The sequence below is a fragment of the Lactuca virosa genome, chromosome 3, assembly GCF_052849685.1.
Source record: "Lactuca virosa cultivar CGN04683 chromosome 3, Lactuca_virosa_CGN04683_v6, whole genome shotgun sequence".
NCBI lineage: Eukaryota > Viridiplantae > Streptophyta > Magnoliopsida > Asterales > Asteraceae > Lactuca > Lactuca virosa.
The window spans coordinates 226,172,196-226,200,073 of NC_136428.1; positions in this window are offsets into that span (position 1 = coordinate 226,172,196).

The following is a 27,878-nucleotide window of genomic DNA, read 5'->3' on the forward strand; positions in this document are numbered from 1 at the left end:
GGTCTCCGGTCCCTACCCCGGGACTCCTCCTCCTCACTGGTCTGCAGCTCAAGCTCAATCTCCCTCCTCCTGGCATTGGCCTGAAGCTCAGCCAATGTCCTGTATGACGAGTTCGCCACGAACTCTCGTATATCCCTCATCAGTATGCTCAAATATCGGCTCACACGTGCCTGCTCAGTGGATACGTGCTCAGGTCAAAACATCGCCCTCCCGTGAAACATCCTCGAAATCTCAGTCATTGACTCTGTCTTCTGCTTGAGAGACAGAAACTCCTGTACCAATCGTTCCCTCTCCACCGGGGGAACATACTCGTCTCGGAACATTAGAACAAACCTCTCCCATGTCACTGCAGCAAGATCTGTAGAGGTAAAGCTGGCTGTCACAAACTTCCACCAGTCCTTCGCTCCCAAGCGAAGCTGGTTCAGCGCAAACCGAACTCTCAAGTGATCTGGGCATGAACATGTGTAAAAACATCCCTCGATATCAGAGATACATCTCATCGCAACAATCAGATCCTGTGTCCCATCAAACTCTGGTGGCTTCGTGTTGCTAAACTCCCGGAACAATAACGAGTCACCTCCCTGTGGCCTTGCAGCGGCGACATCTGTAGTGACGGCAGCAACATCAGCCTCAGTGATAGGAACGTATCGCTCATCAAACATCTCAATCAGGGTGGTCTTAATAGACCGAAACATCTTAGGAATCTCCGCTCGAATAGTTGCGACCACCTCCTCGTGAATCATCCTGCGAATCTCATCATCACTAGTCTCATTGCATCCAGTGTTGTGGCGTGTACCCACCATGATGTCTCTGAAACACAACACACAAATCATCAAAGACTCGCTCGAGCGTACTCACACTCTATCACTCACCCCTACCCGTTCCTTAGTTTCCTAAGGATTCTTACTTGGGTTGCATACATATCTGGTGCTTTCAGTAATACGGGCCCAATACTACCTTCCACATTCGTCCTGTAGTCAGCCCAAGTCCTCCTCCTAGGATTCTAATTCACAAGTATACTATCTCTCATGAATATCAGACTACTCTCTTATTAGACACCTCACTACTCATCTAGATATCTCCTCTAGATTATCCATCGCCTCAGAATTCTCTCTTTAAGTGATCCTGCTCGCTACTCTCACTTGGCACATACTCAAAGCACATAACAGATAGCAACAACTCCTAAGCTAAGGCATTACAAATCAGGCAACCCTAGCCCTAAGATATGAAATACCTAGCTCATTCTCTAGCATGCATCACTAACATTCCAGCAATATCTAATAACACAATAAGAAATGGTATTTTGGGAAATCACCGTTCGGGCTCTGGATGATTGTACACACTGCTCCATCTCGATTTCTCTTAAAACTCTTTCTATTTTAGAAATTTCATTTCTTTTGAAAATCTTTCTCAAATCCTCAGTTTGAGTTCAGACATACCCGAAGGTGCATCCGAATCCCTCAAACCAAGGCTCAGATACCAACTTGTAACAACGTAAATTTTCAAACCAAAATTTTCAATTTAAAACACATTTTTCTCAATCCAAACATCTCAAAAGTCTCATAATATGAAATCATCAAACACATATCCAAAAACTGTATTATATAACAACTCCAGGATCCACTCAAAACATAAGTCAAATCTCTGATGTGTGTATACTTAAGCCGACGCCTTCCCATGATCCTGAGAAGTACCTGAAACACATAGCACATAACACGGTAAGCACGAAGCTTAGTGAGTTCCCCAAAATACCTCTCATATCTCATTAGACTCTCATGGCTATACTCAGATAAGACCATCCGGTCAATGTGTCTCAGTGGGACCCTCTGGTCCCACAACGCAGCTGGACCCTCCGGTCCCTCAACTCAGCAACTCAATATAATACACAACATACATATCACAAAGACAATAAGCAAGATATCTCAATACACAGTATATGCACATAAGACCCTCCGGTTACACATAGATTACCACTCAAGATAAGTATAGTGAGAAGACTCACCTCGTAAGCTAGCAAGTAACAATCTCGTAAACAAAATCTCGAACTAGACTCCGCCTATCACAGAGAATAATTATCTCTAATTAATACTCTACTCATACTCAAAATATAACAAAGGTTTCTTTCTCTCTTACTCTCTCTCTCTCTCTAACTCTTGGAATGGGTAAAAGACCTTTTTACCCCTCGATGATCTCCATTACTCATGTTGACCAAATCCAAAAGTCAACAAAAGTCAAACTCGAGTCAACAGTCCATGTTTGACCTGACTCGCAGAGTGCACTCATGTGACTTGTCGAGTCCACTCGTTTCCTCAGAAGTCTCGTGAAGGTCCAACTCAGCTCGTCGAGTTAACCCCCAACTCGCCGAGCTATCGTATGATCAAGCTTATCGGGACAACCCTAGCCGACTCGTCGAGTCGGCTCATCAACTCGGCTAGTCCATTCAGACTCATTTCCCATTCACAGGATTTCAAGGAATAAAACCTTCCCAAAATCCAGATCTACACTCTCAAGGCTCGATTATCTCGTAAAGTCACAAGCTTTACGTCCATGCATGGCACTTAAGGCTCGAAATGCCAAGAACGTGCTTATCAAGGGGTTTTCACTCAAAAGCTCTATTATGGCTGAATAAAGCAAGGACCTTTGGACTCCAGGGACCTATCAAGGTCCAGATATGATGTCCAAATCTGTATATGAACTCAACACACTCAAAGTCCCAATATAAGATGTAAAAAGCCCTAAACACCAATAATATGATATCTACCCAAAAAAATGAGAAAGGTATAAACTTTATACCTTTTACAGAGACTCTTGGATGAATAGCAACAGATCTAACAGCCTCCTCTCGTTCCTTGCTTGAAATCCTTCTCTTCTCTTCCAAAGATGCACCAAGATACTCAATATTATCTCACACTCTCTCTATTAGCTCAAAGGGCGATTAGGGTTTCTCTCAGTGAAGGTAAGCAGCTGATGAGCCGCAAATGAGGCTATAAGTGCCTTTAAATAGGCCCCAAACCCGGGGATTAAGGGTTTCACTTCACAGCGTCTACTCGGCGAGTGACTCTCTGACTCGTCGAGTTGATCATTAATCCCACGTGGCACAACGCGACTCTACTCGACGAGTTGTAGCAACAACTCGTCGAGTTGCTCAATAGCCCTAAAAAATAAATAAATAAACAATATACCTGGAAGTTCGGATCTTACAAAGACTAAGATTTATCAGCATCCAAACCAAAACCGGAGTAGCAACTTCTCCCGGCAATGAACCTGGAACTCCTGGAAAGACATTCGGTTGTTTCACTACTGCAATAGCTGTTGGAACCGGATGAACAGTGGCAGCCGAAAAGGAGTCAACTGTCGCAGAAGCAGAATTGGCAATAGCAAGATTCGAGGAAGAGAAATGATTATCAGCTCCGAGCAGAACATTTGATTTTAACCAGCTTGTTTGGAAGAATCCACCCTTTCTATTAACAAAACATGCACCTTGTTCTTCATTCACTTCCTTTCTAATTGGAAAATAATCAATAAATGCATCATCTTTTTGTTGCTTATTTCTAATAGGATTGAAATTACTCTCATTTACTTCACAATCGAGAGCCTCATCATCTGTATCACTAGAGATATTTGGCATACCACGATCCAAAACTTCTTTATTACACACAATATCTGGCTCCCAATTCGATAATTCTCTAATCACCAGTTTATAATTAATGCCTTCAACCACCATACTAATCCTATCATGAGTCAAAGAAGGTTTAAGAGTTTTAATGAAAAATCTTTTTACAACCCACGTAGCTTGAATATCCTCTTCCAAGAAGCAGACATCACCCTATAAACCCGCCACCTTTTTCACAACAACATCGTTCCATGCACAATAAGGCAATCCTAAAATCTCAATCCAAATAACTCTCTCTACGATCTTAAAACCATTCACCACATGTCTAAATTTAAAACAAACTAACTCTGATTCAAATTTAACATATACCCAATCTCCACCCAAATAACGAAGGTGAAGATCATGAAACCCTTCTTCCTTTAAGAGAGCAACCAATTTTCGAATTAGTATCATGTTTCTAACCAAACAAAACACCGACGGTTTCAAAGAGAGGTCATTAGAAATATCCTTCCCCTCCAAAACCAAAGAAACATCTGAATTCTTACCCTTGTTTTATCCACCTTTCATAACATTAGAAAATGATCCCTTTTGAGAATCTGAAGTTCCTACCAACACTAATTTTTGTTCAACCTGAGCAGGTACCACACCTTTTCGAATATCATCTCTATAAATTTTCGGGAAAGAGAAAAAAACATGGTGATTACCAATCCAAATGTCACATAAACTAACTTCTAACTGTTTTTAGTCATGAACTTTAATGAACAGATTAACAGCAACCGTTTCCCAAATTTAGATAATTTTCGGGCAATATAAACATCAAATACATTCCTGTAATTTTCACATATGCCCCATAATTGTAACAGCCCAAAAGTTTATAGAAAAATTTAACTTTTAATAATCATAAATACCAACCACAATTGTTTCCAAAAATCCCATTACATGACCATAGTGTTTTACAAGAACAGACTATCAAAATTAAATGCGAAAATAATGGAGAATGCACGCCGCGCTATCAAGCCAGACCCTTTCCCTTAGAACTGGAAGTACCTGAAACATCCAACAAAACTGTAAACACACGCTTAGTGAGATTCCCAAACCACACAAAACATATATTCACATAATGCCATGCACACATACATATAAGTTTTCCATGGACTCCCTCCATGGTCTTTATTGGAATGCATGGGCTACCCCCATGCTCTTGTATCCCATAGCCATGGGCTCCTTCCATGGTCTTGCCAAGTGCCATGGGCTCCTCCCATGGTCTTCACATGAGTCCACATATAGATCAAATAGAAAACAATTACATACTCCATTAAAAATCATCTCATAACATTTAATGGGCCGGCCTTGGTTCCTTCGACCCATGAGTGTAGTGAGAAGAATCACCTCGAATACAAATTGATAGTTGATATGTCCCGACTCCGAATAAACACACCGAGTTAGCCAGAAATCCAACAACTTAATGCATTAAGCAGCTTTCATCGAATCTAGGAGCTCCTAATCTCAGATCTCCTCCAAAATGATGTCTACAAGGGTAAAGTTTCCAATTTTACACTTAGGAACCACCAACATGAGTCAAACCCGAACCCCGGACTCATTAGAGTGATGCTTTACACATTAAGCCCTTAAACTCCAAAGACATAGTCATAAAATGCAGATCTCGTATCCAAAGGTTGGAAAATCACGTAAAGTTTCCAACTTTACGTCCATGCATTCGAAAAAGAAACCCTAGGGCTCAAGAAGGGCTTAAAAAGGACTTATTGAATGAATGGGACCTATAACCTAGTAAAGCTTGCAACTTTAAGCCAAATGAGGCCATAAAATGGCCAGATCTAACATGACAACCCCTGGAACACTCAACTTATTGGACAACCCAACCATGAGCCCAAAATCAAGATAAAACCCCAAAACAAAGATATCTAAACAACAACAAAGTAATTTATAAACTTGATACCTCCAAGAGACTTCAATATGTGGGGAGATTTGGGATCTAAGTCTTCCCTCCAAGCTATACACCTTCAACTTCAAAGCTTCTTCAAATGAGTACCAAAAAGATCAACACTCAAGGCCCTCCACAAGCTTACAAACTCACAAAGGAAGATGATACACACTTTTAGGGTTTCTGGACAGAGGAGGCTGGTAAAGAGGCCAACCAAACGACTTAAGGCCTTTAAATAGGATTCAACACCCTAAAAATTAGGGTTTCCTTCCCAGCCGCCAACATGCTGAGTTGAGGCACCTCGACTCGCCGTGTTGGTTCATTAATATTCGTGGCCAAAGTCATCTCGACACACCGTGTTGAAGCTTTCAATACGTCGAGTCCCATAGAAAATATAAACAATTTGGAGGAATAGGCTCATACCGGAACCAAGCGTTACAATTCTCCCCCACTTAGATCATACTTCATCCTCGAAGTCCACTGCCTCGAAAAATCCTGGGTAATGTTCCATCATCTCCTTCTCGGGCTCCCAAGTCTACTCTGACCCCTTGCGGTGCTGCCACTGCACCTTCACTAGCTCTGCAATCTTGTTCCTCAAGGTTTTCGTCTTCCGATCTAATATTGCCACCAGTCTGTCAACATAATTCAGACGGTCATCCACCTGAATATCCTCCAATGGAATAACTGTAGTCTCATCTGATACACACTTCTGAAGCTCGGACACATGGAAGGTATTATGGATCTGAATGAGCTCGACTGGAAGATCCAACCGATAAGCAATCATGCCAACTCGGGCGGAAATCCTGAATGGTCCAATGTATCGGGGCCCCAGCTTGCCCCTCTTCTGAAATCGAATGATACCCTTCCAAGGTGACACTTTTAATAACACTAAATCACCCACTTGGAACTCAAGATCCGATCGATGTCGGTCAGCATAGCTCTTCTGATGGCTGTACGAAACTGTCAATCTATCACGCACCGGCTGAATCAACTCAGTGGCCTTAAGCACTACTTCGGTGCTTCCCATAACTCGATGTCCATCCTCACCCCAACAAATTGGAGTCCTACACCTCCGACCATAAAGCATCTCAAAATGATGTCGGTCAATACTAGCATGATAATTATTGTTGTATGAGAACTCTGCTAGTGGAAGGTAAGTATCCCAACTCCCTCCAAAGTCTAATACACACGCCTAAAGCATATCCTGGAGCGTCTGAATCGTCCGCTCACTCTGACCAATAGTCTGGGGGGTGGAAATCAGTGCTGAAATGCAATTGAGTACGCAACTCCATATGGATCATCCTCCAGAACCTGGAGGTGAAACGAACATCACGGTATGAGATCACCGATACCGGCACCCTGTGCCTGACCACCACCTCCCACACATAAATATTTGCTAAGTTTTCGGCAGAGATACTCTCGAAAATTGGAATATAATATGCACTCTTAGTCAACTTGTCCACTCTAACCCTAATGGAATTCACACCCCGCGCCGTCCTAGATAACTTCGTGATAAAATCCATGGTGATCTCTTCCCATTACCACATGGGAGTTAGTTGTGGCTGAACCTTGCCATGAGGCCTCTGATGTTCGGCTTTGACCTTCATGTAGGTCAAACACCGCTCAACAAACCATGCAACCTCTCCCATCATGCAGGGCCACCAATAGCTCAACCTCAGGTCTCGGTACATCTTTGTGGCCCCGGGATGAATAGAAAACTTGGACTTGTGCGCCTCCTCTAAGATCCTTCGCCTCACACCCCCAAATGCCGGAACCCAAACTCTACCACACTAAGTCAATAACCCCCGACTATCTCGAACAAACAAAGGAATTTGTCCCTAAATCCGCTCAATTTTCCAGTTCTCCCTTTTCAAACCCTCCACATGTTCCTCCTTAATCATATCCAACAAAGGTGAAATCACTATCATCCTCAAGCAGACATATCGAACCGGTGCACTTGTCGTCTTACGACTCAATGCGTTGGCCACGACATTAGCCTTCCCAGGGTGGTACAAAATATCACAGTCATAATCTTTCACCACATCTAGACACCTCCTCCAACGCATATTCAAATTTTGTTGATCCATCAAATACTTCAAGCTTTTGTGATCTGTGAAAATGGTGCATCAGACCCTATATAAATAATGCATCCAAATGTTGAGGGCAAATACCACAGCCCCCAATTCCAAATCATGAGTGGGGTAATTCGCTTCATGAGGCTTCAGCTGCCTCGAGGCATAAGCAATCACATGCCCCTCTGCGTCATAACAACTCCTAATCCCGAAATAGAAGCATCGCAATACACTACAAAATCATCCAATCATTTGGGTAGTGTTAGAATCGGGGCCTCACATAATCTCTGTCACAAGGTCCCGAAAGCCGATTGCTAATCCAAACCCCACCGAAAGATCACACTTTTCTTGGAAAAACGGTTCAATGCCATGACATTCTTGGACAAATCCTGGATGAATCTCTGATAGTAGCCCACTAGCCCCAAGAAACTTCAGATCTTGGATGCGTTCTTCGGAACCTCCCAACGCATTACCGCATCAATCTTGGCCGGATCTACCCAAATAGAATAGACCGAAATATCATTAATGAAAACAATAAGAAACTAATCCAAAATTGGTCTGCAAACCCGGTTCATGAGATCTATGAACGATGTTGGAGCATTGGTGACCCTAAATGACATCACCACAAACTCGTGACCATAACGAGTTCTGAACGCCGTCTTCAGTATGTCTTCATCCCTGATCCTCATCTGATGATACTCTGATCGAAGATCAATCTTGGAAAACCAAGATGCACCCTGAAGCTGATCGAACAAATCGTCAATCCTTGAAAGCGGATAACGGTTCTTCACTGTTATCTTGTTCAGCTCCCGATAATCAATACACATCCTGTGTGACCTATCCTTCTTTTTCACAAACAAGATCGATGCTCCCCATGGGGAACTGCTCGGACGAATGAATCCCCGATCTAGCAGCTCCTGAAGCTGCGTAGACATCTCCTGCATCTCAGGCGAAGCTAGACGATACGACGCTTTGGCTATCAGAGCCGCACCGGGCAATAAATCAATATGGAGCTCCAATATCCTCTCAGGAGGGATCCCAGGAAACTCCTCTAGCAATACATCAAGAAAATCTCGCAAAATCGGTATCGTGCTCATATATGGCGTGGCCTCCACCCTCGTATCCAAAACATAATCCAAAAACCCAGAACAATCCTGCTAAAGGAGTCTCCTAGCCCTCGGAGCCGAATAGAAATTTGGCCCATGTGAGGCTCACTCACCATGAATAACCAGTTCTCCCACACTTGGGGTTCGAACTCTCACCAACTGATGCTCGCAATCTATCATGGCCCCATTAGGCCCCAACCAATCCATCCTGATGATCACCTTCAATCTACACAAAGGAATTGGAACCAAATCAATAGGAAACTCTCCCCAAACATATTCAGAACACTCCTACGAAATACCCTCGTAGCGCTCATAGTGTGGTCATCCGCAATCTCCACCTCGAGTGGGGAATCCAAAGTCACTGGACCATCTCGAAACTTCTTGCTGAGCGCAAGAGATACAAATGATCGGGTAGCCCCTAAATCAAAAAGGATCTAATCCGAAAAACCATTGACCAAAAAGGTCCCTATATAACATCATAACAATATAAGCATAACAATAAAATAAATAGGACAAAAGTAGATCACATACTAGTCACGACGTCTGGCGCTGCTCGGGCCTCCTCGGTAGTCAACTGAAGTTCAAGACTCTTCAACGCAGGAGCTTCCGCCTTGATCGGGCGGCCATCAGTAATCCTCATCGTGGCTGGCGCGGGCGCCGCCACCGCTCCCCCTCCTCTAACTAACCTCGTACAATCCGCATTTTTATGACTGGTCTAGTTGCAGTGAAAACAAATCAAGCCCTTCTTGGGCAATGCCGGCTCATGTGACCCGGCTGACCACATGCATTACATGCCGAGCCTGATTCTCTACAAGCTCCTTAACGCACTTGGCACAACGGCTACATGCCTGCTGGCCCCTGCTGGGAGGATCGTAGGTCTTAGGCCTCTTGGCCTGACCCATTGCTGCCTGAACCTGCTCCGACTTCTGCTTCTTACGGAGCTCTGACTCAATTTCCCGTTTCCGGGCCTTCTTCACCATGTCATTCAGGGTCTTGCACCCCGAAAAGCTCACAAACTCCCAGATATCATCCCTTAGCATGAAATGATACCTCGTCTTCTTCATCTCCTCATCCGGATGGTACTGCGCGACAAATAGCGCCCTCTCCCGAAACTTGGCGGTGATTTCCGCCACAGTTTCGGTAGTCTACTACAAATCTTGGAACTTTCTCACCAAATGCGTACCGCAATGGAAGGTGCAAACCCCTGATCAAACCTACTCACAAAATCCTCCCAATACATCTTGGCCACACCCGCTGATCCCACCTCGCAGATAACCTCCTCCCACCAATCTCGTGCTCGATCCCTCAACATACAAGATACGAATCCCACTTTTACGCCTTGGGGCAAAATCTCTTGTGCTGGGAATTCTCTATGTCTACCATCCAACCTCGACTAGTGATGGGATCTCTGACCCCGAAGAACTTAGGCGCTCTACACGCGTTAAACTCCCTTAACGAGGGAGCTAGGGCCCCGATCTGGCCTGCGTAAATCTCGTCTAGGAAAGACTTGAGCCGCTCCTCCATAATCTCCATGATGCCCTCGTTGACGGTACCAAATATCACCGGGGTAGCGTCAAGGATGACACGAGTAACCTCGGATGCGATAAGATCGTGCAACCTCTCATCAATGGGCTTTGCACCAGAGTCTGAACCTGATCCTGATCCTGAACCTGAACCTCGCGTGATCATCACCATCCTCAACTGAAAATATCATAAATAACAATGATAAATAATTCGAAAGGGATTCCTCCCCACTGGACTCCTAAGAGCTATCAGATATGTCATTGATTCGGGTACATGTCCTGTGATTTCAATACTACGGGCCCAATACTACCTTCCATACCTACATGTACCTTCTCCAAGGCCATACCTAATATCCCTAAATCATCCAACCAAAATCATAACTCATAAACACAACACTAACTCAGATCCTAGATTGCTATAGGATTCTCAATCCTCATCAAACAAGAAACTAAAATCAATCATAGCAGGTTGCCCTATGCATGCAAGTTATACACAAAGAGAATCACATAGACTGTCAAATAAAGCTTCTACCCTAAACCACAACCAGACAAGGAACAAAAATAAGGCAGACTCCCTCATTCTAGGTCGATACAATCCTAAGCATGTAAAACTTTGAAAGCATACACTTAGCAAATAATCCATTCAACATCAATTTCCATATATACTATAGCACGGCAAAAACATTGGGAACACTTACTTGAGGTCGGCCGATTACGCGCATTGCAATCTCCCCTTTTTCTTACAAAAATCATTTTCAGTAAAAAAAAATGAACTTTTGGTTCCTTTTTTGTTTAAAAAAAAATTTCCTCAGTTTGAGTTCTGACACACCCAAGAGTGTGCCAAAATCTCTCAAACCAAGGCTCTGATACAAACTTGTAACTACCCAAAATTTTTACAAAATTTTTTAACTTTTAATAATCATAAGTACCAACCACAATTGTTTCCAAAAATCCCATTACATGACTATAGTGTTTTAAAAGATTAGACTATCAAAACTAAATGCAAAAATAATGGAGAATGCACGCCGCGCCATCAAGCCGGGCCCTTGCCCTTAGAGAAAAAACGGTTGGCTTGCAGCAAGTAGTAGAAGAGACCGTCGGGGAGAGGTATCCGAGATTTAACCGGCATTTAATCCCGCCGGGGAGAGGTATCCGAAATCGCCTCAAGGATTAGGGCTGGATTTTAATACTTATGAACTATTTTACTCGTTGTTGTCAGTGGGTGAAAAACAAAATTTCAGTGGTGGTACACATGATTTTAAGGGTGGCACGCCAGAATATTTACATTATGTCGGAAAATTTCTGGAAGAAATTACAATGTGCTTTAAAACTTGAGGGGTTGCATTGGCCACCCCGAAAACACCCTTTGTCCCCCCCCCCTTCTTCTCGTTGTAACCTTTATATCATATTTCTTACATTTGATAATACAACAATTTACTTTGACTAAGGTAGGGTTGTCAAATATGTATTACGCAAAACCAACCAACATGTTACCAACCGAACCAAGAATATCGGTAACCAATATGTTTGGTAACCGGCATGTTCAGTTAGTAGTACCATACCAATTGCAAAATCATGGTACGGTAGTGGTACAAAGTTTTCAATACCACGGTAGTACCTTACCAACCAATTTAATATATATATATATATATATATATATATATATATATATATATATATATATATATATATATATATATATATATATATATATATATATATATATATATGTGTGTGTGTGTGTGTGTGTGTGTGATTTACGAGGTTTGATATTAGCATTTACTAAATTAGTAAATTTAAATGTTTTAAACTTATATTGATGTGTCCAATACTCCTCCACAATTTTAATTTATATAGTCATGATAGAAATTAATAAAATCATTTTGGATTGAATTTTCAATCTTAACCATTACGAAATTCATATTCACAAAACCCTCACTGAAGTTTTATCATACTCAAGAACATGAAAATCGTCATTCACAAAATCCCCCATTAGGTTGGTATATACCATTACCAAAATGTACCGACTAACTTACTTACTGGTAGTTAAACAAGTTGGTACCAACTATACTTGTTATGGTAGCTGTAAAAAAAATTTGTACCAAGTATAAATGATATGATACACGGTTTAGTGAAAAAATAAATTGGTACCTACCAATTCCACCCCTAGACTAACGGGTGTATAAATATTTATTTTAGAAGAGATTACGTCTTCTTAAAACAAAAGTAGTTATAAACTTACAATCAAACAAACCATAGGATATGGCGTAAGACGACAAATGTAACATTTTCTTAAAAGAAATGAAATGAACTCTTGGGAAATGCGAGTGAAAATATAAGAAATTCGATTTAAAACTAATTACTAAATTGATTGATCAATTTTTTAAGACCAAAGGAGAATCGTATGGGATTACCGGTGTTGATAAATGAGGGTGCATATCTCTTTTGATTTGAGAGTACTCAATCAGTTTCGAGTCCTCAAGATTCATCTCACCTTTGCTTTGGGTACAAAGCATAGCCAAAACGTCACAACTCACCAGATCCACTCGATTCAGTTATAAATTACATCAAATTCAGAATTCAAAACATGACAAAATAAGGGTCGTTATCACCGAGGTTTTACCACACTTAACTCGGCTCTATTAAGCCTTGCTAGGGCCTCAGGGTAACTTTCACCTTCTATATTAGTCATTTGGGTAATCATTATAGCCATAAAAAGTCAACAATAGAAGCACATAGTCAAAAACATTATCATCTAAGGATAAAATTTCTTTCGTCTAGACCACCTGACAATTTTTTTTAAAGATTTTTGATGATCTAGGCATTTATATCCTCAACTTTGTGTCTCATTTTGTTTCATCTTTGCCGAATGAGACAAAAATTTATATTCACTGTCTCACCAATATAAGTTTACCGTATGACACAAAATACAATATTTAGTTTACCGTATGAGAGAGAGAGAGAGAGAGAGAGAGAGAGAGAGAGAGAGAGAGAGAGAGAGAGAGAGAGAGAGTATTTTTTATTTTCTTTTAAATATTAAAGAATTTAAATAAATAAATAAAACTGGAAAAGGAAAAATCAAGGGCAAAATCGTCATAACAGAAAAATTTAAAGTAAATTGGACCAAAGTGCAAGAAAATGAAAACCTTTGGACCATGAGTGCTAGTCCAAACGTTTTTGGCCCAAAGTGACAATTTCCACCTGACCACAGGGACCATTCTTGCAATTTTGTCTAGAAAATACAATATTTAGCGGAGGCGCTAAGGCTGTGCGCCAAGCCCTTAGCACATGTTGAACACCACCCTTTAGTGCATGCTATGGGGATGCTCCAAGCAAAACTCACCAGCACATTAGTAAGATGAGAGAGGATAGAGAGTAGGGGAAAAGATGTAGATAGTTTGTATTTGTGGGTTGTGATTGGTTGTTCTAGTTTTTTATAATTGTTTTATAGTATTTTTTCTTTTGAAAACATGTTTAACACACTATCATTCGTTAACACCATGCTACCATGTTGTGCTTATTTGCCATGCACAAAATGATGTGGCAATCCTTCGCACATGCTACCACTCCCCTTAGTCTAAACTTAATGGTGGAGCAACATTTGAAGTTGAGCTACAATGATCCAACTTAGTGCTAATTGGCTATTGATATGAACCAATAAGAAAGGCTGATATTTGTAATAAATGTGTTATGTTATCACATTATTATTATTATTATTATTATTATTATTATTATTATTATTAATTTTTGGTTTTTATTGCTTAGTGCAAACAATAGAGTTATAATTTCTAGAGAAAAGTGCAAAAGTAGTTTGTGTGGTTTGCATTTTTTTACTACATTTTTTTCTTTTTCTTTAGCTATAAAAATGATCGTTATTGAAGAGTTTTATTATGAAATTAGCCCCTACTAACATCCGTTAACCATCCTCCGTTCTCTCACCCGCATGGCACACACGTGAGGGTATTTGGTCTTTATAAGTCTAGGGACCAAAGTTACAATATATCTTTTTAAGACTGTGGACCAAATTTACAGTATAAGCTTATTACACTAATCTTATACTCTTTGTTTTTCTCCCTCGTTTGCTCCGCGAAACCATCAAAACCTTAAACTTTCTCCCTAACATTACCGATTTATCCACGATGGTGTGTCTAGAACCAAGATAACACCACATTTCCATTATGGAGGGACTAAGTAAATCTACCGTGTCCCTTTCTCTTGTCTCCATTCAGATGACATCCTTTTCTAAGAAAAAGTAATACACTCATCCCCAATATATCAATTTTGTTATGTAGACTTTCTTTCAAGAACCAATTTTAGGATTCTTTCATGTCATGGTGATTTACTTATGTTGATTTACTCAATCACTTAAAAAAATGGTAATTATGTTATATTATACAAGATTCAAACACATACAAACTTCTCTTTCAAGGTTATCCATGTCAAACTGATCCAAAGAAAAACAAAAAGATCAAAAACAAAATAGCATGCAAGATTCACTTCACTTTACTTCAATTGCCAGCACATATACCAAAGAAAATACAAAGTTTACTTCACGACTCATGTAGGCTGTCAATTAATGTGTTTTTCGTCATCTCCCTTTGATGAAGGTCCTTGATCGCATTCATCATGGCTTCAAGCTTCTCCTTATCTTTATCCATACTCCTATTGATATAGAGTGGTGAAATCACATTTTGAGTGTTGTGAGGAAAGCCCTTTAGATGTTCGACCATTGACCCTATTAGGATTAAGATGCACCTTAAGATTTGAACACAAGAATGGAATGTAAAGAATAAAAATGAACACACAAGGATTTACTTGGTTCAGTTTAATCAAGCTACTTCCATGACAAACTAAAGAGATTATTATATATATTTGAATTCCTAATACAGTGGTGGCGTATTAACTACATTCTAGTTTCTCACACACCTTCACAGTTAGGGTTACAATATATATATATATATATATATATATATATATATATATATATATATATATATATATATATATATATATATATGTATATGTATATGTATATGTATATATATATATATATACATATATACATATATATATATATATATATATATATATATATATATATATATATATATATATATATATATATATATATATATATAAGGTAGTTGATGTGGATGAATATGATTTATTGTCGACCCAATGGGTCATTTCATAACAAATTCTGCGTAAATTCAACTTATCCTCCAAGGTAGAGAAAGTTGATTTTGATGTATTTCCAACCATTCTGAATCAATATGAATCTTCGTAACACTTTGGACTATTTCAACATTGAACCCATTTCAACGTTAGACTCCACATCTAAATAGTCTCATCATGTTTCTAATATCTAATGGTAACCTCTGATATGTACATTACCATTTTTCTCATGTCAAAATTCTTTAGCAAGGTCTACCTCATTATTTTAATTTGTACTTGTATTGGATTCCCATGGCTTGTTTTTGTTGGAATATGTTAGAGATTTAGGGCAAAAAAGTACTTGGAATTCTGAGAATCGGGATGACTTTTTCAAATTGAAGTATTTCGGTGGGTCTCCCGAAATCAACAACTGGATAAGACTCAAAAATGAGATTCAAGAACATAGAGTGTTTTTGTTATAAAATTCATTGTGAACCAAAAACTATGACCAAAATGGTTATAAACTTCCTTTGTTTGAAAATTATCACAAAACAGTTTTCTATGTCCCATAATTATGCAAACTGTCACAAGACAGTTTCCAACCGTCATAAACAGTCACATAACCAGGTTTTTAATAAGAGTAAGGGGCTTTCCCCCTTGGACGCCTCCAAGGACTACCACCCCTTGGACCCTACTTCATGGGGCGCTGCCCCCCAACCCTCATTCGTTTAGAGGCTTCGCCCTTAAATGACAACTACTATGAATCTCGAACAAACTCAAACAAGTGTTCACTCAACACCTTCCTTATTTCCTTAACAGTTATCAAGATTATATTTGGTCAACAAATTAATCCATTACACTTAAATACATATTGGTAATACAAATCACTAACAAACTTCTCCTACTGAAGTGTGATCTTGATTAACTTAATAAAAACATAACAAAATGATGCATAAATAAAGTGTCATGATGATTGAATTTCACATTAATTTATTATTCATTCCAAATATTCGAATATCAGGGTGTCACTAAGGGGTTGTTTCATAGTTGCTGACCGGGTTGGAGATTACTAAGTCATAAGCTGACTGGGTTAGAAATTCTGACTAAATCTACATCTAACTGAAACCATGTTGTTTGATTATGTATCTGAGTGGTTGTGCTGAATGATTAAAATGACCATTTTACCCTTTTGTTATTTTGCAACACAACATGATTCTATTTAGTTATAACAATGCCATTTAATACAAGAGCAATTCTCAGAATTACTATATAAGTAATTATCTACAAAAACACAAACCAATCAAGTGTTTTTCTTTGTTACAAAACTATGAATAACAACCCAATTGACAACATAATTGTACTTCCGTCCTTAAACCAATCACCAGCTAACGCCTCAACCTGCTCTGTATCATTCATATTCTCTAAAACACCTGAAAGGACAATTTTGTTGATGGATTTAGTTTCATGCATGTAAATTAAAGAAGATTCAAGTTTTTTGCTTAAAATTCCACATGACAAATTAGTTTAAGGATATTCCATACAACCATATGCAAAGTAATAACATATAGAAACATCAATAAGTATGTGATAATGCATATCTCTCACTACTCTAGATTTATGCTTTGTTCTTGACATATAAACCAGAATGCTCAAGTTGTTCCCGGAACAGTGGCCTGTACAAACAACTAAACTTAAGGGTACTCAATGTGATAAAACATCAACACAAGTTTCTCCATGGCAGCCTAAAGCAATGGGACAAAAATAAATTTTAGAAACCAAAATAAATTTCAAATTTATAGCAGAGAAGGATAACTTTCTGATTCAACAAAATTGATTCAATTAACAACCAGACTCAGCTAAAAAACATACAAATGAAAATTAAGTTAAGTGCAGGAGAAAAAAATGAGCCAAAACATGGATGGAGGAGTGCGTTCATGGCAGAAAAAAAACAATTTCATGAATAGAGATAAAAAAATTGTAAGTCGATTGAAGGAGATGGTTGGATAGCAATTGGTTTCAAAAATCATTTCATGAATCAACTTCAAAAACGATTTCATTAATCGATTTCAAAAACAATTCATGAATCGATTTCATGAGATCAATCGATTAAAGGGAGACTAAAAAACGCAGAGCTTACCGGTGTTAAGTATGCATTGGTGGAGGATGGCTTTATTGGAGCAGGTGGTGGAGGAGGAGGACGATGACAGAGGGGAGGATAAAACTTCAGTGAAGAAAAAAGCAGGAGAAGGAGGAACATGAGTTTTTTGATGGAGCGTTCAAGGAATTTGGGCATTTCCCATGACCGAATCAGACCAAATGACTGGGTCAGACGTTATTAGACTTTTATCAAACAGGTTGACCGGACCGAGTCAGCCAAAAGTGCTGACTGGACCCGTTCAGCACCAAATCAAACAGGCCCTAAGTATAGAACCCTTTCTATTCATAGTGATTTCATGAAGATAATACACACAACAGTTTACATTATCATAAGTTATAACTTGACACTATATTTTTCTAGCTTATGTCATATCCTTCAAAAAGCATATCAAAGCCAAGTCCCAACTTCTTGAAGCAGCTAAACTTCATGCTTATATAGTTAGTCCTTTTATTCTTGCAACTGCAAATGCAATTTTCCAAAAGAACTATTAAGAAATAGGATTTCAACCTCGTTAACTTGCAGTACTGAACACATACCTTGGGATGATGATAAGAACGTGTTCTAATCTTCAAATATCTAGCTTTCCGTATTGAATTCAACATCTAATATTACATTATATTTGAATTCGGTATCTAAATATGAAAGATTTCAGGGGGACTTTAAACCCATCCCTACACCCCCCCCCCCAATGCACAAGATCTCTTGATAACCCTTTGGTTAGATAATCAGCTAAGTTCAACTGAATTCTCACAAACTCTACAGATATCACACTAGTCGTGATAAGCTCACGAATCATACTATGTCTAATAGCTAAATGTCTATAGTTCCCACTATACCCTTAACTATAAGCTTCAGGAAAGGTTACAACACTATCACATTTGATAGAAATGGTCGATATCAGTTTTTACCATAATAGAATTTTATAAATCAAATTCCTTTTCCACTCAGCTTCTTTACCAGCAACAGACCATGCAATAAACTCAGACTCCATGGTTGAGTTTGTAATACATGTCTACTTCTTGGATGCCCAATAAATAACACCTTGTAAAAGAAGAAACACCCAACCACAAGTAGATGAATGATCCTCTAAGTTTGTAATCTAGCTGGTATCCGAATAACCTTCCACGATAGAAGGATATCCACTATATGTTAGACCAAAATCGATGGTTCCTTTCAAATACTTGAACACTTTATTTAAAGCTTGCCAATGATGGGAATAAGGATTATTAGTATACCTATTGACCTTTCTAACAACATAAGCTATATCCGGCCTAGTACTAATAATGGCATACATAAGACAACAAATAGTTGAGTATTCAAGTTGAGACACAGGAGATCCTTTATTAGGTAGAAGGTTAATATTAGGATCTATAAGAGTGCTAACAGGAGAAGAATTCTCAAAGTTAAACTTTTTCAAAATCTTCTCAATGTAATGAGACTGAGAAATTGAAATCTCATTGTTTCCTTGTTTGATTCTTATAACAAGAATCACTTTTGCCTCCCCTAAGTCTTTCATGTCAAAACTAGATGATAATAATGTCTTGGTTTTCTCAACTTCATCTTGATCAGCACGAAAAATCAACATATCATCTACATATTAACAAATCATAACTCCCTTACTAAAAGTATCTGTTACACCCCCAAACCGGAACACAGGAAACGTTCGAGGGTGGATGACGTCATATGTAGTATCACAACAATTGCATCATAGTAATCAAAGTAAACACAACCATTGCATTCAATATATATAAGAAGGAATTTGCATATGTTTGATTCATGTTTTTATACATCAAAAGCATAAAAAAAAGTAAAAGACGTGACTCTATACGCTCCGTCTTCTCAAAAATCTGTGCGAGGTACCTGTCTATTGATTTCCTGAGAATACCAGCAGTTTTGAAAGAGTATCAGCATAATGCTGGTGAGTTCATAAGCATGTTTTTGTAATGAAAATCCTGTCATTGAGCTGTAAAATGTTTGTATGATTCCCAAGAAAATCCAATATTTTCTAACATATGTGTTTATTCCTGTGTTCTCTAGTAGTGTATAATGCAATAGTTTGTACTTCTGGTTACCACCAACTGTATTGTATAAAATTGTTTTGAATGAAAACCCTTTGTATGAAAACCCTGACTGTCACCAGTAATGTATAAGATGTTCTGTTTGAAAATGCTGGTTATCATCAGTAATGTATAAGATGTTTTGTTTGAAATCCCTGGTTACCACCAGTATGTATAGTAGTTTCATTACTTAAAATAAAACTATGAGTTGAAATCCCTGGAATCCTCCAGTTGTATTATGAACTAGTTATATTAATAAAATAAAACTAAAGAAGAATGAAATCCCGTAAACAATAAGGTTAGTTTATACTACCGTGAGTTGTATAACCATGCTTGATATTACCTAGTGACCTTTACGACGTTCTTCAAGTGTCGGATAAATGACATTTGTCACCCCAGGCATGCCTGCCTAACTGTAGCTAGCAGTTCAGATGTGGGATTGTCAGTCCCGAATAGATCTATTCACAAATCTCACACTCTCCCTCCAAGAGACTCTGGTTATACTATGATAGGATTTAACCTGTACCCCGAAAGGTACAATTGAAGTGTTGTCTCACAATCTTGTATTAACTAGTTTACGTGTAGTTCTGTATTGATCTACTGTATTTAAAACCGTGTGTATACTGTATAAGATAATAATTATACTTAAATAATTATTAAATGTCGTACTCTTATAGTAATGTATATCATAAACTAAATCTGTCATAGTTTATATGTTTTGCTATGTAAAACTCTGAATTCGTAAAACTGTGTATTGGAAACCCAAACTATACCTAATATGGTTTGCATGTATGATGTGTACTTGGTTTATGTATTGATCTGAAAAGTATGCAATTGTGACGGCAGATTGAAAAGGTCCCTTATGCTCAGCACGTTACAAGAGGGACAAAATATCTAAATATTTTATAAACATGTGGAAACTGTAAGTTTGTATCAACTGCATCAGTTTTAAATGTGTTGAAACCCTTTTGTATAAATGCACAAAATCAGTTGTGTTTGGCTTGTACTCTCCCCCTGAAAACATTTAAAATCATAAAAGCATAGGGGTATGAACTCACTGTTAGTCGTGTGAATAGTCGGACAGTGAAAACTGGGAGTGAAGACCCTCGAGTTGATATACACGACACTCAACGGGATCCTAATACAATTAATACATATATGCATTTTATTAGCGAAACCATTATTTATAGTGTTGGGAAAAACTTGCTTTCAGTTTAGGAGTGTTACCGGGACTCGATTGAATCGGAAAAGTGGGTTTGCAGCCAAGATTCACGGTGTGAAGGAGTTTGCGGCCGTGAAGGGTTTCCGTTCGTGAACTGTTCTCGGCCGTGAACAACCCCTTGAAGGGTTTACGGCTGTGAACATTGTTCTTGAAGAATCTATGAAGATTTGAAGGGTTTACGGCCGTAAACAGTTTGCGCCTTTGAAGATTTGAAGATTTAAAGGGTGTACGACCGTAAACTCAAGAACAATGATGTTGGATTCGATGAAAAACGTGTTTTAGCTGTTCCAAAACAACTTCCAAAGATGATTTCTGATGATTTTCCGAAGAAAAGAGGGTGTTTTGATGTTTACGGTTGAGAGGTAGAGAGAGAGAATGAGAGAGTTTTCGGCTAAGAATGTTCAAATGAAGGTGGGGGTCCTGTATATATAGGATGGGGGTATGGTCGTTGGTGGGGGCCACCTGGAACTGGCCGTAAACGGGTTTACGACCGTAAATGGTTTTACGGCCGTGAACACCTCTCAAGCCGAAAACTATTGATTCTTCAAAGGAAACTCGGGTTTTTCGCGTGATTTTGGTTCCGACTCTTATATAGAATTTAATGATATAACTAAATGATTTTCCAAACCCAAAGGAATTTGACGGAACTCAATAAAATTCAAATTTTATTAACAGAATCGGGTTAACATTAACGGAAGAAGATTCGGGTTGTCACATCATACCCCCGATAGAGGGAATTTCGTCCCGAAATTCAAACATACAATAGAAATCATGGACTCGGAAACAGATGGGGATACTTTTGTTGCATTGAATCTTCACGCTTCTAAGTGAATTCAGGTCCTCGCTTGGCATTCCAGCGGACCTTCACTATTGGTATGTGACTTTGTTTTGTTATTTTGACTTCTCGATCCATGATTTCGACTGGTTCCTCCACGAAATTAAGGTTCTTATTGATCTCGATCTCATCAAGAGGGATCACAAGGGTTTCGTCGGATAAACACTTTTTAAGATTCGAGACGTGGAAGACGGGATGAATATTGCTATGTTCCTGGGGTAGACGAAGTTTGTATGCTACGGGACCGATCCTAGCGAGGATCTCGAATGGTCCTATGTATCTCGGATTCAGCTTTCCACGCTTTCCGAAGCGTATCATGCCATTCCAGGGTGAGACCTTCAATAGAACACGGTCACCAACCTGGAACTCCAAGGGTTTTTGTCTCTTATCGGCGTAGCTCTTTTGTCTATCTCTTAAAGCTTTAAGCCGTTCCCGGATTTGCATGATCTTTTCAGTAGTTTCTCAGATGATTTCTGGTCCAGTGAGAGTGCTATCGGGGACTTGACCCTTAACTAGATGCGTGTCACCCACCTCAGCCCAGCACAGAGGGGATCTGCACTTACGGCCATAGAGGGCTTCGAACGACGCAACCTTGATGCTGGTATGGTAGCTGTTGTTGTAGGAAAATTCGAACAAGGGCAAATGTGTGTCCCACAATGTGCCAAAATCGATGATGCATGCTCTCAACATGTCTACCAATGTTTGAATGGTTCTCTCACTCTGCCCATCGGTCTGTGGATGGTAAGCTGTCCTCATATCCAACATAGTTCCAAGAGCCTTCTGTAGTGACTGCCAAAATCTCTAGGTAAACCTACTATCCCGATCGGAGATAATGGACACAAGTACACCATCCAGGCGGACTATCTCTCAAATGTAGATTCGTGTTAGTCTCTCCATCTTGAAGTTTTCTTTGATTGGCAGGAAATGGGCGGATTTAGTCAATCGATCGACAACTACCCAGATGGCATCGTACCCATTTGGAGACTTGGGCAACTTAGTGATGAAATCCATCGTAATCCTTTTCCACTTCCACTCAGGTATTTCGGGCTGCTGGAATAGACCTAAGGGATTTTGATATTCCACCTTCACCTTGGCGCAAGTCAGGCACTTTCCCACGAAGGTAGCGATCTCGGCTTTCATGTTCGGCCACCAATAAAGTTGTTTGAGATCCAGATACATCTTATTTGAACCTGGGTGAACGGAGTATCTAGTCTTGTGAGCTTCGTTCATGACAACCTCCCTGTAACCGTCGTACTTCGGGGTCCAGATCCGGTTCATGAAATAATAAACTCCGTCTCCCTTGACCTCTAAGTTCTTTTCCATTCCTCTCAAGGCTTCATCCGACATGTTCTCTGGTTTTAAGGCTTCCAGCTGAGCCTCTCTGATTTTAGCGGATAAATGGGAATGGATGGTCATTGTCAGCGCCTTCACTCTACGACCTGAATACTCTTTCCGGTTGTGGGCATCCGCTACCACATTGGCCTTGCCGGGATGGTAGCGTATTTCGCACTCGTAATCACTGAGTAGCTCTACCCATCGTCGTTGCCTCATGTTCAACTCTTTCTGATCGAAGATATGTTGTAGGCTCTTATGGTTAGTGAAGAAAGTACACTTGGTTCCGTAGAGATAATGTCTCCAAATTTTTAACGCAAAGAGCACTGCTCCCAACTCTAGATCGTGAGTTGTGTAATTGACTTCGTGTGTTTTTAGCTATCTCGAGGCATAGGCAATAACCTTCCCTCGCTGCATGAGCACACAACCTAAGCCCTGATTGAATGCATCGCAGTAGACAACGAATTCCTCCGTCCCTTCAGGCAGAGACAAGATAGGTGCGCTGCATAGGGCCTGGTTCAATGTTTGAAACGTAGTGTCTTGCTTTTCTCCCCAACAAAAGGGTACACCTTTTTGAGTCAGGGTGGTTAAAGGCTTAGCAATTCTGGAGAAATTCTGGAGAAACCTGCGATAGTAGCCAACGAGACCCAAGAATTGATAGATTTCTGTGGACGTCTTCGGTGCTGACCAATTCTCAATCGCTTTGATTTTGGAAGGGTCCACGTGTATGCCTTCCTCCCTAACCACATGACCAAGGAAAGTTACTTTTCTGATCCAGAATTCGCACTTTGAAAACTTTGCATAAAGTTTCTCCGCCCTTAGTGTTTCTAACACTAGCCTCAAGTGTTGTCTATGATCTTCCTCACTCCGATAGTAGACAAGGATATCATCAATGAACATTATTACAAACGTGTATAGGAAAGGGCGGCACACCCGATTCATCAGGTCCATGAATACTGCGGGTGCATTGGTTAGACCAAATGGCATTACTATAAACTCGTAGTGACCATAGCGAGTTCGGAATACCGTCTTGGGAACATCACTCTCATGGACTCGCAACTGGTGGTACCCTGATTTCAGGTCTATTTTTGAGAAGTAGCTGACTCCTTGGAGTTGATCGAAGAGGTCGTCGATTCTGGGTAATGCACAACGGTTTTTGATGGTTACCTTGTTTAATTCACGATAATCTATGCACATCCGAAAGGATCCATCTTTCTTCTTCACAAACAAGACCGGGGCTCCCCAGGGTGAGGAACTTGGTCTTATGAATCCTTTGCTGAGTAGCTCATTGAGCTGGCTAGATAACTCTTGCATTTCTGCCAGTGCTAGACGGTATGGGGATTTAGCTAAGGGAGTAGCTCCAGGAATTAAGTCGATACGGAACTTGACTTGGGGAACGGGAGGGATTCCGGGAAGCTCTTCGGGGAAGACATCAGGAAAGTTGCAGACTTCGGGGATGCTCTCGAGGTCTTTAACTTCCTGCTTTTCATTAGCAACATGGGCTAGGAATGCATGGCACTCCTTCCGCAAATATTTCTGGACTTTGATGCATGAAATGATACGAAGGTTTGATTTGAGCTTATCACCATAGACTATGAGGGCTTCTCCCGAGGGCAGATTGAGAAAAACGGCTTTTTCATAACAAAGGATATCAGCACGATTGGGGCTCCACCAATCCATGTCGACGATGATATCGAAGCTTTTTATGGAAACTGGCATAAGGTCGATTGGGAAGGAATGGTCGTTTAGGGTAAGGGTAGAGCCTATGAATATGTCGTTGGTGCTCTCTTTCTTTTCGTTAGCCATCTCAACGGTAAATGTTTCGGTTAAAGGTTGGGATTTATGTTTGAGAAGATGTTTAAATGCATGACTAACAAAACTTCTCTCCACACCAGAATCGAAAAGAATACATGCATAAGAGTTGTCGAGGAGGAATGTACCCGTAACAACGGTGGGATCAGCAACTGCCTCTTCCTGGCCCATCACTAGCACTCTCCCTGTGTTGCCAACTGTTGTTACCTTGGGGCAATTCCTTTTAAAGTGCCCAACCTCCCCACAGCCATAACAGGCTTGACCAGCGCCCGCTCCAGGAGCCTGATTGGTTGGTTGGACTGGTGTCTTGCAAAATCGAGTTGTATGTCCCTTCTTACCACAGCTATTGCACAACATCTCCCGGCACTGTCCATGATGATGAAAGTTGCACTTGTCACACCTTTGAAGAGTACCAGCATATCTACTGGCAGGTGCTTGAGCTGCGGGAACAACGACAAGAGTGGTAGCTGTTGGATATAGTGTCTAAGTCCATAACTATATTTGGTATGTACTTGACCCGACGCGGCATGGTCCATTTGGGTTGGATGGCATTGCAACATTTGGATAGATAAAAATGAGAAAAAGGACACTTTAGTTTATTAATATATTATAAGTTCTAATATATTAATAATATTATTTAATTAATATTGGTCAAGAATCAATTTACAATTAATTTGGTGATCAGAAGGAGACTAATTAAATATATGGGGTTGATTGTGTAAATCGTCCATTCTTATATAGTGGGCTAATGATCCATGATTTATGGAGTTGGGCTAAAACCCATAAGGTTCTCCATGGATAGTCTATGGGGGTTATAAATCCATGGATCATGGGAAATGAAAATCCATGTCAATTAGGGTTTACATGGTGTAACCCTAATTGTGACACAACTATAAAAGGACCCCATAAGCTTCTAAAATCGGAAATGAAAATCCATGTCAATTAGGGTTTACATGTCAATTAGTGTAAGAACTAGAGGGCAAGCCGATTTTGTGCCATAGTGAACTTCTCTCAAGTTATTCCAAGTATTGTGGTGTTGTGTGAAGCATTTGAGGCATCACATTTGGGGTGCTAGGCTCACAAAGTCATCAAGGAATCCAAGCTACTAAAAGGTATGTGATTCTACTTGATATTTTGTATTACAAGTTCCCCATAACATGATAGTTAGGATGTAAACCTTGGAAATCAAATTTGCATGTATATTAGAGAAAACATAGATCCAAGGTTTCTAGGGTTGCATGTACACCATAGGAGTGTTAGAATGCTCAAAACTCATCAGTGGTATCAGTGCCTAGGCTTGTTTTCTGTATACTTGATGCAAACTGCTTGAAAAAGTCGAAAACTGTTCACTGTTCGTATGAACTCGCCGAGTCCATGGGGAGACTCGACGAGTCCATGTGTAAATTCATCCTACTCGTCGAGTAGGATCATGGACTCGACGAGTAGAAGGCCCTGTGAGCATATTTTCGAGTTTTGCTGCTGGAAATGGAGTAGAATCATTACCCTAAACTGTTTTGGACTTATTAAATCTGTTTTTTGAAGTGTTAATGATTATGGTAATCCATATTCAATAGTTATTATCAAATTTCAAGTTTTATATGTGTTAATATGATTCTTGAAATTGTTTGATATGAATGTTTATACTTATGAGTTTTAGAAGATCATAGGAATTATGTGTAACATGCTTGTTAGTATGATTCTTGATCTTAATGCCTAATGATGGAGTCCATAACTTGTCCTCAAGTTATGGATAACCAAAAGTCACTTCTATAAAAGTGTCATTAAAGAATAAGAGGTTACATAAAATGAAATGTCTTCACTTTAATGGACCATTAAACTTATAAGTTATGAAATGAAAAGTCTTGAATAGTTTCAATACTTGCCCTCAAGTTTTGGAATTTGTAAAGTCTTACACCCTAATACTTTAATTTCCAAATTGAACCTTATAGTTTTAAAAGTTTAAAATTCAAACCTTATACTATTATTATATTAAAAGTTTAAATATATAGATATGTATAAGAATAAGTCAGTCTTACCGTTAGTAGGCCTCATTCACGAAGCCAATCTAAAATGGGGGTATAAGCTTGTTGCCTATAAAATGGCAGCTTAATGGGTGTCCACTCTCACCCACCGCTTCCTTGACTGGTGGAGGGTCGTTAGCCGAACGGGTAGGATAGGACCATAATGCTCATTAAAAGTATAATGAAATTATAAAGTAACTATACTTTAATAATTCCCAATCTTAGTTACTTTAGGAAAAATGTGAAATAGGTGCTAACCCATGAAATTACACTTTGTACCTTACCAAGTCGTTAGTGGAGCGTGTGTGGTTAACCGGCACACTAACAAGGACTAGTAAGAGTGGCAAAGGGTACCTTAATTTTTCATAGATCGGTGGAGCGTGTGTGGTTAACCGGCACATCGATTAGGTGATAAAAGTTAAGGGTACGAAGTCAATTTGCATGGTCATTGACACTGTGTTTGTGATCCTCGGCATCCCAGTCACAAACTTGAGAGGGCACAATCGAGATTTAAACATGCCATTGAAAGTTCAATGTATCTCAAAAGATCTAGGAATTTCAAATCCAATAAAACTTAATAATCTACTTCGTTTTTGTGGTGGAAATTGGTAAATCGTCATTTACCTACCTTCAAATATTTTATAGCTTGGATTACGACATCCCTCTTCCAACTATAAATAGTTTGTTGGGTCCTAGCCTTAATATTTCATTTGGGTGACTTATTAAGGACTTTTTATCTAATAAAACTTGTCTTTCTTTCTTTCAGATGTCTTCTAACATTGCTATTGGCTCAAATCCTATAGGCTCCTTTTCCCTAATGAACTTGTGTGGGAAAGTCACTTTTGATGGTTCCAATTTCAACGAATGGATTAGGAACATCAGAATGATTACTCGCTATGAGGGAAAAGAGTATGTCCTCGATAAGGAGCTAAAGGTTATCGATGAGTCGACTGCTACTCCTGAGGAGATTGCTGAGTACACTACCCATGAGAAAGATGCCACTAAGGTGTCTTGCATCATGTTGGCCACAA